Below are 17,835 nucleotides of genomic sequence, written 5' to 3'. Positions count from 1 at the left end.
TATAGCTGTACAATGTGTTTGTGTTTTAAGCTAAGTGTTATTTCAAAAGACTCAAAAAGTTAAAAAAAAGTTTAAAGTTTATAAAACGAAAAAGTTACAGCAAGCTAAGGTTAATTTATTATTGAAGAAAAATGTTTAAATAAATCTAGTAGAGCCTAAGTGTACAGTGTTTATAAAGTCTACAGTAGTGTACAGTGATGTCCTGGGCCTTCACATTACCTCACCACTCACTCACTGACTTGCCCCAAACAACTTCCAGTCCTGCAACCTCCATTCATGGTAAATGCCCTATACAGGTGTACCATTTTTTATCTTTGATACTGTATATTTTATACTGTATTTTTACTGTGCCTTTTCTATTTTTCGATAGAAATACTTATTACTGTGTTACAACTGCCTATTCAGTACAGTAGCATGCTACATAGTTCTGTAGCCTAGGAGCAACGGGCTATCTCACACTGCCTAGGTGTGTAGTAGGCTATAGCATCTAGGTTTGTGTAGGTGCACGCTGCGGTATTTACACAACTACAACATCACCTAACAACACAGTTCTCTCAGAACGTATCCCCATCATTAATGGATACATGACTGTACTTATCCTTAGGAAGCAGGTACTACTGTCCCTAACTTACATGAGTGAGAAAACTGAGGATCAGGGGTATGAAAGTAGCTCAAGCCAACTACCTTACAGGTGACACAACTTGTGTCAAATTCAGGCCTGACTCCAAAGTCATATCATTGTTTTCTACCATATCGTGTCTTTTTGTTAATAACATTCTGCCTCCTCCTTCTAATTTGCCTTTTGTTTTCCCTATTTAAACTAACTCTTTTCTTATTACAGTAATTACCGGATTGCTTACCATCCACCTAAAGTTCAATTTGAGGCTTTAATTTCCTATTACAATTGAAGACACTGGGGTTAGGGTGTCAAATGTGGGGCTGCTTTGTTCTCACAGATTCTTCTACTGTGCTGGGATTACTTAACAGCTATTAGGACGATGCTTCAGCATCCGTAGGACGGTCTGACATAAAAGCACCCATGTATCAGTCAAATCAATCTAAGCTCTAGCATTCATAGTCCTCTTCCCTTACCAGGTACAATTTTCTGGTCACAGCTGGAACTCTTTATTTGTGTCTAGTGGGGTGAAGTTAATAGCTACCAAAAAACTAGCCTAAATCTTCCTTGCAGTAAGACCAAAAGGTGCTTTAACTGTTCCTACTACATTTAGATAGACAAGATACTCACCCTGTCAATCTGACCTGGGTAGAATAAAATGGAAAACAAGTGATCTAAATTCATTTTTATTTCCAACATCTCAGGATACAGACATAGGGCTATCTTATTCCAAGAAGTACTATATCCCCACAAACATCTTTTTCCAGTTTTAAAAAAAACAAAAACAAAACAAAAACAAAAAAACCATTGATTCTCTCCTCTCTTCTGAATCTACCAATTTCTAAAATAAACTGTCCATTTTGCTCTGTCACTCCACACTAATAGCTTCACCTTACATCTGACTTCTTTTCAGGAAAAGTTTTCAGTGTTTTCTCTGATGATTCGATTATTCACTCCACGCCCCCACATACCTATTTATAATTTTGTAGCCCTATCAAAGTCAGTTTCACTGCTCATTCCAGATAGGCTCTGAGCCAATATATTGCCAATAACACTCACTCTTGTGCTAAGTTAAAATACACAGTGCAACTTGCCAAGTTTCCTTATTTGGCAAGAAGGCCCCTTAGTTCCCAAGATCTTTGACCATCCATTTTTAGATCCAAGTCCGCGTGTTTAATATTTGGATATTTTTTTTCTCTCTTTTACTGTGTCCTTATATATTCCCTAAAAGATTAAGAAAAACGGATCAATCATCTATTTGCTTTTTTAGACAACGGAGAAAGTCCTTGCAATTGCATCATGGTCATTTACTCTGGAATTATTATCACTAAATTTTTTTATTTAAACAATATTTTGTAGTTAAAAAACTCCCCAAATAATCTCAAAAAGTTATAGTAGGAATTAAATTGTGATAGATTAAAATAAACAGTGCAGTGGTCCAAAAGACCATTTTTCTTTATCTTAATTCTCTTTTCCCAAACTAAATTCGTATTCATTTACAATCTCCTAAATCTCTCACTATAGTAGCAGGAATTTAAAACAAAGACTCTACAAATGACCATAACCATAATTAAAATGCAGCCATCACTTTTTTTTTTTTTTTTTTTTGGAAAATCGAAAAACAAGTGAAATTTCACTGTGGAGATAGGCCTACTACAAAGAGGACATTAACTAGCCTTGAATCACTTGTTTATTTTTGTCTTTAAACGTGTTTGGAGGTTTGGATCCACTAAATCCTAGCTGTTCATTTCAACGAAGGTCGAGGAAGCAAGAAGGCTCTTCTAAAACAGCTTCGGGGTTAAAGAAGGAATACAGTTTTCAACAATCTTAAGTCAAACATCCTCAAATTCACTCTGTAAGACGATTCTCACACACCAGTATTAATGAGAGCTGCTTACTGTACCATACTTGGAATGGGCCCCTAAATTGTGTTGCTTTCATTATTACAGAAACTAACAAAAATAGTAATTAAGTTCCCCATAAACAGTACTTATGCGCGATCTCAAAGCGCATCAGAAACATAACATTTTCAGCGATCTAACAGAGATAACTTTTTTTAAAATTTTTTTAGGCAATCGGATGTTATCTAGCCAGTCCTGAATTAAAGTTTTCTGAAAGCTGTCATGGGCAAGCGAGGCCAGACGAGGCGACGGCCTGGGTAAGCACTTCTGGGCCTGGTGCAGGTCTGGGAGCCCACAAAAAGCCGCTGCCTGAGGGTCACCAAAGGAGACATCCCCGGCTCCGGTGGGAGGAAAGGGGGAAGCCCGAGAGGGCGGGCGCTTCATGCTGCCCAAGCCCGGGGCAGGAAGGGCGGGGAGCGGTGGCTCTGGATACATTTACGCATGTTTTTAAAACTAATCTTTAGTGTTCATTGTTCCTGCTGGTTATTCGCATGGCCTAATTGTGTGAGGGAAACAGAATGAAGGAAAATGGATGGGAAGCAACACCGCTCGCGGCCGAGTTCTTAGAAAAGCAGAAGTTCGTCGTCCCTCCTCGCACGCACAGCGAGTGCTGGGAAGTGGCCTGCACCCTACCCTGATTTGGGGGCCTCGCGGTTCGCCTCCCGACAGTGCCCCAGTCACCCGCTGCTTGGCCGGCTCTGCTGCTCGCGGAGCCCCTGCCCGTGCCGCACGCCCGGGGCCGCTCCGGCCTGCGCCCCGCGCCTCCAGGCGCCAACTTCTCCATGGGACTGGCCCGAACTCTCCCGAACCGCACTTGGCGGCGCCGCGGCCAAGGTCCCGCGAGGACTTCCCGGGCGCCGCGAACGCTCGCTCGCTCGCCCGCCCGCTCGCTCCGGCCGCCGCCGCCGGGCGGGCCCTGGGTCGGGGAGGGGAGCCCCGAGGAGCCTCCCGAGGCCGCCTAGACTCCCGGGCTCCGGCGGAGCCTCAGCCCCGAGACGCGGGGACGACTCGCGAGCGCGGCGGGCCTCGCCCCCTCCCTCCCCGCCCTCCGCGGGCTCCAGCCTGACCCCTACCTGGCTCCCGGGCGGGGCGTGAGCAGCAGCCGGGGGCGCGGAGGCCCCGCGCGCGACGAGGGCGGCGGGGGTTGGGACGACAGCGGCCCGCGCGGCTCCCACGCTTCCGCCGCAGTTAGGAGTTGAACATTCCGCCTCTCTGCACGGCGCCAATGAGGAAGACAGTCACGGCAACAGCACCACCTACCTCCCGGCGCGGAACGGCTGGGCCGCCCTCCCCTCACACGCGCGGGCGAGCGGGGCGTGGGGAAGGCGCTCGGGCCTCCCTGGCCTGCGCCCGGGGGGCACCATCCGCCCCGCGCCCCGGCACCCGCCGAGGCCCCCAGACACACCTGCCTTGCTGTGGGGGGAGGGCCGTGGGGGTGTTCCCCTGGCCCCCCGCACCTTAACTCATCTTTTTGACAAATTAACACCACCTGCTACTCCTTCAACTCAGTCTTCAACAAACAGGCGCTGGGGACGCAAAGAAATAGAGGCTGTTTTGTGCCCCGCAAGAGTTAATTCTCTAGTTGGGAAAGGCACAAACGTAGAGATTTCTGGGAACATAGGTCTGAAGGCTGCCTCTCTAGAAAGATCAGTAGGTACCTCTGGAATTTTGAGGAGGGGCCGTGGTCTGCTGCTCTAGTTGCTAATTTTAACAGCAGAATTCAGAAGAGGAGCCAGAGTCGTTACAGGCCTAAGCCAAAGGTGGAGGTGGGCGTTGGGAAGAAAAGAAATTTCTGATTGGGGAGGATGGTTCTGTGAAGGAAAAGTGAGAGGAGGTTGCAAGGGCATGGGCAACATTATTCAGGATTTTGAATTTGAATTTTATTATCCATGGACACTGGGAGCTGTGAAAAATTAGAATCAAAGGGGTGAAATGGGTGTTTGTGATTCTGTTTAAATGGTAATTTTGAGAGAGTAGTCCACAGTAGTTGTAGGTTGGGTTGCTAGGATGGAACCAGGATGAGTGGTAGATATTGTCACCACCCAGTTGTGGGATCATGAGGACCTGAGTTAGGATGTAGGAAATGGAATTAAAAAGAAGAAATGGGCTGGGCATGGTGCCTGTAATCCCAGCACTTTGGGAGGCCAAGCTGAGAGGATTGCTTGAGACCTGGCTGGGTAACACAGTGAGACCTCATCTCCAAAAAAATCAGAAAATTAGCCTGGTGTGGTGGCATACATCTATAGTCCCAGCTACTCGGGAGGCTGAGGTGGGAGAATCGCTTGAGCTGGGGAAGTCGAGGCTAAAGTGAACCACACTCACGCCACTGCACTCCAGCCTGGATGAAAGTGAGACTCTGTCTCAAAAAAAAAAAAAGAAGAAGAAGAAGAAATGGAATTGAGAGAAATATTAAACGTTTCAGCAAGAGGCCACAGAAATTGGTAACCCACAAAATTTAGAAGAGAAGAAGAAGAGAGATGATGCCAAGATCTCAGACCTGGATGACTGGAAGAATGATGGTGTCATTGGCAAAAATAGGAATACGTGAAAGGGAAGCTGGCTTCATGTTGAGTTTGAGGTCATAGGAGTAAAAACAGGTAGAGATGCAGCAACTGAAATATGAAACTGAAATTCAGAAAAGAGGTCAAGAGTGAAATAGAAAATTTGTAAGTCATTCAATAGGTTAAAGATATGAAAGTTGAGGGATGAATGAGTAGAGGTTAAAAAACAATTTATTAGTCTGATTAATTTGCCCTTTGATAAGGACTGGAGATTTTAGCATTAATAAATTTTATTTTGGTAACTGAGAAATTAGAATTGATGAAAATTGCCATGCTAAAAAAATGTATAATGCAGGTCTAATAAAATAATTCAAATAATTCCATCCTATCCATTCAAGGAAAAACTAAGGCTCTTTAGCATAGACCCCAGGCATAGGAAGACTCCAGTCATTTTACCTTACCTTCAGAGGCATTTGTTTGTTTTGGAAAGGACCCTAGACTGAGAGTCAGAGAACCTGACTTCTGGTCTTAGAGCTACCAGTTATCAGCTAGAGTGCTTTGCAGGATAGGCCACAGTTTCCTCCTCTGTAAAATAAGAGGGACTAATTAGAAGTTAGTTGCAGGTTCCAGCTTTAAAACCATGAATGTATTGCTTTAAATTTGGAACACATGGCTTAAGAGCATCAATATGTTTAGCCACATTGCCCTTGCTTCCCATCCCTTTGCCTTCATTCTGTTTCCTCACATAATTAGGCCAAGAGAATAAGCAGCAGGAACAATGAACACTAAAGATTAGTTTCAGAAACATGCTTAAATGATAATCTAGTAGACATTTTCTTGTCTTCCCAAATAGGTTGCAAGCCCTTTGAGGTCACATCTTATATTGTGTGGTATCTGCATATGTATTGTCCATAGCTGAAATAAATATATAATGATTGTATGATAAACTGATTGCCTCAAGTTTGGTTTTTCTTTTGTCAAGCTGCCTGTTTCCTATTGATTATACTGATCTTTTTAGGCCCCAGACCGGTCTAGTATGTATTCTCAACACTGACTGCTTTTTTGAACTTTCAAATCTTTTTTGAATTGGTTAATGTTCACCAGGCAGAGTTTAGGTTTACCTGTGTGAAAAGCAAAAACAAAAGAGACCTAGTCAAACCTCTCTTATCAAACCTGCCTATTCCTTTACTTCAAATGTTTCCACACTAAAAATAGATGTACTCTTAGCAGTGGGGTGGCTTGGAAGTCCTTAGCACCCTCTTATATCCAAGAACATTCTCCAAAATAAACATGCAATCTAAGTTGAAAAATATAAATATAGCTTAAGGAAAAACTTTCCTATCCCCCTATTCAATGGGACTGTTTCTTCTAAGCCCCTCTTCAAATAGATATTCTGAAACTGCCACTAGCTATCAGTGGATGAGAAAAGTGCAGACATAAATTCTACGAATGGCAGAAGGAATGGCAACTTAAAAGGAAGAAAGCGGTCTTTATCCTCCCCTCCTCTTATAGTGGTAAGAGTTATGGCACAAGCTGGCACCCAGGGGCATTTTCTCTAGCCGTCTTAGTTTTCCATCTTAAATTGTGAATAGTCTATGCCTGGATCATAGCTAAGAATTACCCAACTTTTATGCAAAGACCAAGGCTTTACTTCCTGTACAACTCTGAATCCCTGGGAAATTAAGGTATATAATCAAACATCCTTTAAGTCATTTAACCATTGCCTTAAAATCATAAATGAAGCCCAGATCATTGTTTGAGTTTAGTTTTTACATCTAACTTGAGGATCAAAGAGATTTACAGGAATATGCAGGATATCGAGCTTATTTAGGCACCCTGGGACCTGAAAGGAGCGGTGTGGCAAGAAGACATATTGAAGACTTTTACAAAATGTATTCAACAGGCATTTACTGACTGCCAGGCACTGTGCAGAGCTTTATGATTATAGCAGTGAACAAGCATGGTCCCCTCTCTCACAGAGTTTTCGGAGTGCAATGGAGGAGCCAGCAAAGACACGAGCAATTACACTATGGTATGCTCTTAAAGGGGCAAAGGTTGGGGCTTACAGCAGGGTACCTAGCATAGTTTTGAGAGGTCAATGAAGGCTTCCAAATCAAAGAAGCTCGAAGTTAATACAAGAAGAAATGAAGAGGATTTGCTGGACAGAAAGGAGGGAAAGGTATTCCAGGCAAAGGGAACAAGTGCAATGGCCTGAGAGCATTTAGCAAGTTCAAAGAATAAGTTCTTTATGTATCTGAGTAAAGACATCACCAGCAGGGAGTAATAGCCCTCATAGTAGTGGTAACAGTAATAGCAGAAGCAATAATAATAATAGATGGTTAATATTTACTGAATAGTCATACGCCATGCACTGAATTAAGAGTTTTACACAGACGTCTTCCCATTTAGTCTTCACAATAACCCTAGCAGGTAGTTTTAAGTCATCATCCCATGCTATGGGGCCAGAAAAAGTCTTGGAAAAGTTGGGCAACTTGCCTTCCCTCAGGGAGCAAAAGGTAGACTTTAGGCTTGTTTCTTCAAATCAAGCAGTTCTGAAACTTTTTGGTCTCAGGACTCGGTTACACTCTAAAAAAGTCATTGAGGATGCCAAATAGCTTTTAAGTGAGTCATATCTATCAAATTTATTATATTAGAAATTAAAGCTGGGCACGGCGGCTCACGGCTGTAATCTCAGCACTTTGGGAGGCTGAGGCAGGTTGATCACAAGGTCAGGAGTTCGAGACCAGCCTGGCCAACATGGTGAAACCCCGTCTCTACTAAAAATACAAAAATTAGCTGGGCCTGGTGGCGGGTGCCTGTAATCCCAGCTACTCGGGAGGCTGAAGCAGGAGAATTGCTTGAAGCAGGACTTGGGAGGCAGAGGTTGCAATGAACTGAGATGGTGCCACTGCACTCCAGCCTGGGCTACAGGGCAAGACTCCATCTCAAAAAAAAAAAATTAGAAATTAATCCATTTAAAAATAATAAGCCAATAAGCCTACCTATGTTAACATAAATAACATTTTAGTGAAAAATAACCATTGCCCCAGATTTTTAAAAACTGAAAGAATACCATTGTTTTACATTTTTGCAAATCTCTTTAACGTTTAGCTTAGTAGACAAAAGTTGGATTCTAATATCTGCTTCTGAATTTAATCTATTCCAATATCATACTACATATATCCTCTGGGAAATTCCACTGTACACTCATGAGAGAGTGTCAATATTTTTATGAAGAGTTCTGACCTTGCAAACCCCCCAAAGGGTCCCCAGGCTGCATTTTGAGAACTGATATTTTAGAGTCTGAAGGGAGTTGGTTGCCTTGTTCTCTGCTTCAAGACGTGCATAACAGGGCAGCTGCATCAAGCAGGGAAGAGAGCACTTTGCTAAATGGCAGAAAATCTGGGATGTGGTGCCAGCCCTGTCCTTAAACAACTGTCGCCTCCTCGGGACCATACTACCTGATGGTCATGTGGGATGATAAAGTCCTACATATCTGAGTCTTGAGTCCTAGTCACTGCTCATTCTTTACTATTGTTTGCCATGCTACTTTTCTTTAAAATGCTATATCTAAACTTTGACTGAATCATAACTGAGTTTGTCACATCCATTCAGCATTGAGCCTTCTATTCTTTTTTTTTTTTGAGACAGGGTCTCACTCTGTCACCCAGGCTGAAGTGCAGTGGCATGATCTTGGCTCACTCCAACCTCCACCTCCTGGGTTCAAGCGATTCTCCTGCCTCAGCCTCCTGAGTAGCGGGGATCACAAGTGCAAGCCACCACGCCTGGCTAATTTCTGTATTTTTAGTAGAGACGAGGTTTCACCATGTTAGTCAGGCTGGTCTCAAACTCCTTACCTCATGATCCACCCGCCTCAGCCTCTCAAAGTGCTGGGATTACAGGCGTGAGCCACTGCACCTGGCCGAGTCTTGCTATTCTTTCTACTCACTCTTAACTCTACTTTATTGCAAGAAACTCATATACCTCTTCCCAAAGATGTAACAATTGATGTAATTTTCTGACAGAATCCTGGAGTTACTTATTATGAAGTGGTATTATTAAGTGAAGGGCTGGTAATGACTTTGAATATGAACACTGGGATTCACTGAATCCCAGCTTGGGTTCACTGAAATCAAGATATGTCTAGTTTTTGCTACTGGTATCAGAGGAGGTCAGTGTGGATCTGATTTCAGTGAAACATTTGACAAAGTTTCTCAGGATGGCTTTAGAAATCAGAAGGAAATTTTAACTGATGACAACACAATACAGTGAATTTCTGTTAGAATGAAAACTGAGCCACAAGTGCTGATGAATGGATCAGTGCTCTGGTGGAGAAGGGTTTCTAATGGTATGTTGCTGGACTGTCTTCTTTATTCTGCCCTGTTGAACATTTCAACAACTTGGATGAAGACCCAGGAAGCTTGCATATCTAATTAAGGACTAACATGAATTTAGAAGGAATAGCTAATAAATTAGGTAGAAGAATCCTATCAAAACCCAAAAACCTTTGCTTAAAACCTTTATTGATGCCTTACTGCCTAACATGTTAGTCCAAGCTCTTTAGGGTGCATTCAGAATCCTCCATTAGTAGCCCAAAGTTAAAACCCCAAATCCTCCATTATCTAACCCAAACATCTTCCATCATCATGGGCCTCATGACAAATAGAACCATTCATTTTCCAATTTCCATGCTTTCCTTCTAATTACTTTCTTCTAGCACCTCTGCTGTCTTCAAGGCCCAGGTAAATTGTTCCCTTTCTCAAAAGCCTTTTCCAATCCTCTGTTAAGAAGTAATCTTGGGAGGCCAAGGCAGGAGGAGCACTTGAGCTCAGGAGCCTGGGTGGCATACTGAGATCTCGCCTCCACAAAAAAAATTTAAAAATTAGCCAGGCATGGTGGCAGGTACCTGTAGTACCAACTACTTGGGTGGCTGAGGTGGGAGGATCGCTTGAACCCATGTGGTTGAGGCTACAATGAGCCATGATCAAGCCACTGCACTCCAGCCTGAGTGACAGAGCAAGACCCTGTCTCAAAAAAAAGAAGTAATCATTTCCCCCTTGGAATCTTAGAATACTTTTGTTTATCTTTTGGGTTTTGCCCCATATTATGATTATTTACATGCTGTTGTTGCTTTTCTTCATGATCTTTAAAGGGAAGATCCACATATATTATTATTTCTGTGCAAACCCACCACAACTGACATAAACATTGCTTGCAATCACTCAGTAAATATTTATTTAATGAAAAACCGAATAAAAGAAAGTGAATTCCTAATTGAATTATGATTCAAGAAAATACTTTTAACTATGTCAGGGAGTTTATTTGTAGAGAAGTATGGAAACTAACGCCACATGAACACTGATTCTGTGTTAAGCATTTTATCAGAAGTTATGCAAATACATCACTTAATTATTTAATTTATTTAATCTATAAAAGAAGAACTGCAGACTCAGAGATGCTAAGTAATTTGCTGAATATCACATAGCTAATATGTGGTAAAGTCAGGATATAGATACGCCTTGATCTATCTGAGTCTATAGCCCATATTGTTTTTATTGTACTGTGTTTCAAGGGAAATATACTTTTAGATGTTTTTGATAAAGAAATGGGCTATAAGAAGCACCTGGTCAGTCTCTACAATTATTTCTCAAAGGGGCCAGCCGTTGCTAAAAATTGGAAAAAAAGTGGCATATTTTATAATATGTATCATAAGACCTTTGTACACATCAGAGGCAATTGCATGTATTCCATGTCTTAGCACATGCCATCAAGTAATGTTTTTCTGAAAGATTTTAGTTTTTGGTTTAACTTATTAAAACAAAATTTACTAACTAAATAGCATAGAAGCAAAGGGCTGACACCTGTTTAGATAAGATGATACAAGAGTTTTAAGGTTTTAAGTGCATGATTTCTCACTACTTTATCATAATTAATGGTTCAAGAATAGTCTCAGATCTCTATAAAGAATATCTTCCTATATACAAATCTTCAAACACTACACAAGTGTTCAAGAAGGAGAATACCCAGGTGGAAAAAGTCTGTGCATGGGCCCAGCTCCAATTCTTCCACCATTGTCCCCTCCCAACATCTTCCCCTACACCTTGGAACCTGCCTACACCAGTTCTCATGCTCATTGTCACACCTGGCAACCAAGAATACACTGCTTCCATCCCAAGTGCCGGGGTGGCAGCCTGTATTCAAAAAAACATTACTGAAATCTACAGAAAAGCATACATAATATAACTACATAAAAATAAAGTTTTATAAACCTAGTCAAGTTTCTAAAATTGAGGCTTCTACTTTAAAAGATCCAATAAGCAGGGATGAACTTTCATCCCCAGGTGGCTATATCTCAGGTGAGCTGGTAAACATTACAGATACGTTGCTACTTTCTTACAGTCCTCAGAGCTTCCCCTAGACACATCTTGCTGTTTTCCTGGATAAACCAAATTCTCAGACCCAAACTTCTGGAAATTCTGAGAAACCCAACTATAACCCCATATGTCATTCAGCTATACCACCAATTTCTTTAATTTAAGCATGTGCAATAGGGCAGGAGAACTATTCTATCTGTTGATTTCTGGAAAAGCAATAATTATATTTCATAAGGTAATTATTAGATCCATTTAATCATCACTCATAAATATTCAAGTGACATAACCATCTTTTATATAAAATTTTCAGATATCTGTAGATTTCTCATGGTCTTTTTCATTATACACCTGATTAGATGATACTAATACATAATCATCTGCCTCCCATAGTAATCCCTTTCTTTTCTATATGCATTTTTAACTGATATGCCTGATCTGTGTTTTCTTCATTTCTCTTGCTACCAAAAGTCTACAACTAAGCAACATACTTCCTCTGGACTGCCTGGAGGAAGAGTGGGAAGTAAGGGAATGACTACTGCTTCCCAGGATCTGGGCTAGGACCTCCCAGATGTGGATTTAACAACTTGTTATAATCAGAAAATCCTGGTCAAATTTCAAAGTCACTTTTCTGGCCACACTTCTTTTGTATTATTCTTTCTCGTGTTGAAATTTCTCTAACTGATGTTTTTATAAATTCAACCTTCTTTCTTTTTTCTTTTCTTTTTTTTGTCACTGTTGGTTCTTCCTTAACTTTTCAAGGTCCATTTGTATTAAGCCCCTGTCTGCATTGTTGTTTGTAACACCTTCCAATTTAGCAGCATCTGCAAATTTCATTAACATGCTATTTACTCCTTCTTCCAGATCATTAATAAATGCTATTTCTTATGTATTAAATTTTGCGGTCGAATAGATTTAATTTGCTGTTATAATTTCAATGCATGTTTTCTAAAGACACAATGCAGTTAAGAATGGTCTTAACATAGGCTTAAATCCATACCCAGTTTATAGTTATTTTACTATTATGCAATCCATTTGTGTTCTCTAATCAGCACTGTTGTGAGCTCCATTGAAGCCATGATCTATTGATTTTCTCGTCCCTCTCTTTCAATACAGTCATCATCTTGGCTTTAAGTGCACAGCAATAGCAGAGTTGGAACTATTGTTGTAGTACTCTAATCCACAGCTATTTATCAAAGGAAATTAAGACTTTTTTCCTCAGTGGATATTCTTCCACTGATTTAAGAAATGCCGTACATTAAAAAATTTATTTTATAACCATAACATTTTATTTTCCTATGCATAGTATCAATGTTCTAAAAGAAATAGATTCTAGATCTTTTTTATAAACAAGTAAAGGTAATACATACAATTGATATAAATATATGTTTTATATACTTATATAAAATATATTTGATATTTTATATATTTACATATATAAAATAGGGATGTGTGTGCATGCATTATATATATATATATATATATATATATATATATAATTATTTTTTGAGTCAGGGACTTGCTCTGTTGCCTAGGCTGGAGTGCAGTGGCACAGGCACAAACACCACTCACTATAGCCTTGACCTTCTGGGTTCAAGTGATCCTCCTGCTGCAGCCATCTGAATAGCTAGGACCACAGGCATGCACCACCACACCCAGCTAATTCTTAAATTATTTATAGGGACTGGGTCTTGCCATGTTGCCCCTGCTGGTCTCGAACTCCTGGGTTCAAGCAATGCTCCTGCCTCAGCCTCCCAAAGTGTTGGGATTACAGGCCACTGAGCCTGGCTTGTATATACATATTTAAATACATCTGCTCACTGACTCCCTGACTTCTACAGACTCTGGGGTGACATTGCTTTTACAATAGAATTAGACATGTCACCTTCAAATCAGAGAATGAGGTTTATTAAGCCTTTTTTTGCCTGGGTCACACACCCTCCTCCTTATCAAAACTTCTGTAGTGCCAGTTTACATTCTCAATAGGATGAGCCTTCCCACATGCCACTTGTTGCGATTCTTATGTTCGCATATAACAGTTCCAAATAATTATGTGTGAGATTAGTCTTCACATTTCTATGTAATATTTCCAGGAAATATTTTCTTTTCTTTCAATCTTTCTTCCTTTTTTTCTCTAGTGTTCTCTGGATATGACCCCATGGTAATCTTTTCTTTTCCATCTTGAGAAATGAATTTAACCTCTCAAACTCAGCTTCCCCTGCTGTGAATTGTCCCTTATAGCTTTCCGATCCATCTCAAAGTGTTGTTGTCAAGTTCAAATGAGGTAATTTATGTAAAAGTATTTCATAAGTTTTAAAAGCAAATAAAAGGCATTATTTTTATTGAAACATAGTAAAGGCAAACATATATAGTTTTCACCGAGAAATACAAGCTGGATTTCCAGATGATTTTCCATGTTGAACTTTTGGTAAATGTCCCTTTTTTTGGTAAATGTGAAAAGACATGCTCTCCTTTCATATTTGGCTGTCAATGCAATTGAGTTCTGAATCAAGGAATTGAGTAACAAAATGTCTGTAGTTTAGAATGTTCCTAACTATACAGCATACAATTTTACATCCAAGATTGTTAAATAATTCCACAGTAGAGCTTTGAGTTAAGAAAAGATGACACACAATAAACTAAAATTTGTTTTCCTATGGAAAACTCTTTTTCACTTTTTGTTGTTGTTGTTTGTTTGTTTGTTTGTTTGAGACAGGATCTCAGTCGGCCATCCAGGCTGGAGTGCAGTGACACCATCTCAGCTCACTGCAACCTCTGCCTCCTGGGTTCAAGTGATTCTCGTTCCTTAGCCTCCTGAGTAGCTGGGATTATAGGCATGCATCACTACACCCGGCTAATTTTTGCATTTTTAGCAGAGACAGGGTTTTGCCATGTTGGCCATGCAGGTCTCAAACTCCTGGCCTCAAGTGCTCCACCTGCCTCCACCTTCCAAAGTGCTGGGATTACGGGCCACTGCGCCCAATCTCTTTTTCACTTTTAAAAATTGTTTTTGAAGTCTTAAAGAGTGGAACTTTTGTTGAAAACATTAATTTGGTTATTTATTAGTTTAATTTTCCATTCAGGGTAATTCATCTTATATACATTTTGGAGGTTCCATGAGAGTTGATTCTCAAGAAAGACACTTGACTAGAAGCTATTCTCACTAATTCATCCTCCTGACACATAACACTCTTTTCATTACCAGTCATGTTTTATGATAATTCTCCCCACTTTCAACTTTTTCTTTAGAAATAGCCTTAGTCTATGATAATGATAAAGTTCTTGCCGTTGTTGTTTTCCTAGTGGAGAGAGAAAATTGAACACAGGTAGGTACATGGTAGGAAGTGGTAGGTAGGTAGTATTTGGTTATGGCACCCCAAGCTGACTAATACAGGAGTACTTTAATGGAAAGAATGTTCTATCAGAAAGAAGTGGAGAGCAGGGCTATTTATCTAGTGTGTTCATGTAACTGTAAACCCTTCACACACACACACACACACACACACACGCACATGCATATAAACACATTTTTGCCTCAACTATTTAAGTATTTTAATCAAAATTCTTTTTACTAGCAGATGTCAGGGAAAAAATAAAAGTGTTGAAATAACTGGATAATTGCCTAAGTTTTTCACTTTGTTAACATAGAGCAAACCTTCCCAGCCCACTGTGGAAAACATTTCAAAATAATTATAAGTCAGATATACAAAATTGTACTGAATTATTTCAGTTGAGTAATCAAAATTCAGCCTCGCTTAGCCAGCCTCCATCTGTCTCGACAACTAGTTTATCTGGATTATTTTACTATGCAAATTAGTTACATAAACCCCTCCAAGAAGTTTCTGTGTGTCAGATCACACATCTTAATAGCCATGAGCAACATTTCCAGTCTCTGGAGGAAGTTGCCTTAGACATATCTTTAGATGATTCAGATCCTGATGGACCTGGACACTACAAGTTTCAAGGTCGACATCTTGTTACAGAACAAAGTTCATAGGTATTCTTAAAGCCCTGGGCCCCTCATCTCCTCACTCGCCTTATCTGTAAATGTGTATATAGATGGAGACCAAATTCAAGCTGTCACCCTTCCCCAGACTCATAGACAAATCAGGGTGGACCCTCAGTAGTCTTAGTAGAAGAGAACTTAATAGCTTGATGAATCCCTTGGGATAAATGCTAATTAGGACTTCCAAGTGTCTAAAACTCAAAGATTAGGGCTCTGAAGACGATGTAGCATAGGGACTAAGAACATGGATCTATCGCCGGGCGCGGTGGCTCATGCCTGTAATCCTAGCACTTTGGGAGGCCAAGGTGGGCGGATCACCTGAGGTCAGGAGTTCGAGACCAGCCTGACCAACATGGAGAAACCCTGTCTCTACTAAAAACAAAAAAAAAAATTAGCCAGGCGTGGTGGCGCATGCCTGTAATCCCAGCTACTCAGGAGGCTGAGGCAGGAGAATTGCTTGAACCTGGGAGGCGGAGGTTGCTGTGAGCCGAGATCGTGCCGTTGCGCTCCAGCCTGGGCAACAAGAGCAAAACTCTGTCTCAAAAAAAAAAAAAGAACATGGTTCTATCTGAAGTGATAGGACTCACATAGAGCTGGATAGAGGCCTGGGTCTGCGGCTTATGAGCTCTGTAACTTTGGGGATTTTACTTAGCCTCTCTGAGCCTCAGTTTCTTCATCTGTAAAATGAGGATAGTACTCAGGTTTTCGTTTGGATTAAATAAGTCTACATGTGAACAGCCCTTAAAAACAGGACCTGGCCCAGAGTTGGGTGTTCAGTAATTCTAGCTATTATTATTGTTATTATTAGTTGCATTTCGTATGCTGAATATTTGCTGTTATTATTATTGTTGTTGTTGCTATTCAATTACCTGAATTATTTGGTTTTTTCCAGAGTTAGTTTTTCTCTTTATTTTTGTTTTTTTATTTTTCTGGTACTAGTTTTCTCAGAGATCTCTGGTGATTGTTATTGTTTACATGTAAGAATGAAGAATTATGTTGGTTATTTTAGTTAGCTGGCATGGATTATCTCCACTATTGTGAAGTAGATTTTTCAGCCATAGGGTGCTTTCCTGAATAGGAAAACTCAATGAGAATCTTTAGTACATGATGGGACAAGTTGATCAGCAGGCTTATTGTAGGGTAATGTATTCATAATTGGCTCAGCCTGTGTGGTTGAGTCAGTGCCAGCATGCCTTGGAGTTTTTCTGTCTTATTTCGTGAAGTTATAACCCATATGGCTAATGAAAAAATGTGAGAGATTATATTGGAGGTGATTTTTTTTTTTTTTTTTTTGAGACAGAGTCTTTCTCTGTCGCCCAGGCTGGAGTGCAATGGCGCCATCTCGGCTCACTGCAAGCTCCGCCTCCTGGGTTCACACCATTCTCCTGCCTCAGCCTCCCAAGTAGTTGGGACTACAGGCGCCTGCCACCACGCCCGACTAATTCTTTGTATTTTTAGTAGAGACGGGGTTTCACCGTGTTAGCCAGGATGGTCTTGATCTCCTGACCTCGTGATCCGCCCGCCTCGGCCTCCGAAAGTGCTGGGATTACAGGCGTGAGCCAACGCAGCGGCCTATTGGAGGTGATTTTTTAAAGTGGCAGGAAGAGTATCTTGCTGAGTATTTAAATGCAAATTTTTGCCAATGCTCGAGAGGCGTTTAAAGAAATGTTCGGTTATCAAGAAGATAAAAATCAGGCCGGGTGTGGTGGCTCATGCCTGTAATCCCAGCATTTTGGGAAGCCGAGACAGGTGGATCAGTTGAGGTCAGGAGTTTGAAACCAGCCTGGGAAACATGGTGAAACCCTGTCTCTACTAATATATATATATATATATATATATATATATATATATATATATATATATATATATATATATATAAATTAGCTGGGCCTGGTGGCGCACACCTGCGATCCCAGCTACTCTGGAGGCTGAGGCAGGAGAATCGCTTGAACCTGGGAGGCGGAGATTGTGGTGAGCTGAGATCGCGCCATTGCACTCCAGCCCGGACAACAAGAGCAAAACTCTGTCTCAAAGAAAAAATAAAATAAAATAAAATAAATAAATTATATATATATATACACACACACACATATATATATATATGCAGCCTCTAAGGATTTTTTTTTTTTAAGTACTGGGAAAAAATACTGTCCCCTAAGCTTATTACAACTTAGAGGATATGAAGAGAAAGGAAGGGTAATGTTAACGTGTATGCTGTGAATTTGTCTCCAGGTGGAATGGCAGTGACTTATTAGGCTCCCATTTCCATGAATGGATCCTCGGCTAAGTGTGCTTGGATACAGCACAGCTAGAGGAGGCTTTGAAGTTTCGGTCTTCCTTTCTTTTTCTCTCCTACCAGGCTCTGAAATGCATTAGGTTGGTGCAAAGGTAACTGTGGGTTTTGCCATTACTTCCAAAGGCAAAACCCACAATTCCTTTT

The 17,835-nt window shown here is 40.9% G+C and overlaps 1 protein-coding gene across 3 annotated transcripts in view; it reads right to left on the bottom strand.

Annotated features, from left to right (window-relative positions):
* The window catches only part of MAP3K20 (mitogen-activated protein kinase kinase kinase 20), a 193,358-nt gene extending 188,161 nt beyond the window's left edge, over positions 1–5,197 (bottom strand). The window contains exon 1 of one of the 3 annotated variants that reach the window (XM_055108786.2): positions 3,591–5,197. The gene's annotated coding sequence lies outside the window, so the exon portion shown is untranslated. The remainder of the gene's footprint in view (positions 1–3,590) is intronic. The other 2 variants (XM_034954519.3, XM_034954521.3) reach the window with 2 other exon arrangements.
* Positions 5,198–17,835: the final 12,638 nt, after the last annotated feature.

This window comes from Pan paniscus, chromosome 13, assembly GCF_029289425.2.
Source record: "Pan paniscus chromosome 13, NHGRI_mPanPan1-v2.0_pri, whole genome shotgun sequence".
In the NCBI taxonomy this organism is placed as follows: Eukaryota; Metazoa; Chordata; class Mammalia; order Primates; family Hominidae; genus Pan; species Pan paniscus.
Note: the sequence above shows the minus strand (reverse complement) of the source record. Positions and strands in the feature narration are given on the sequence as shown.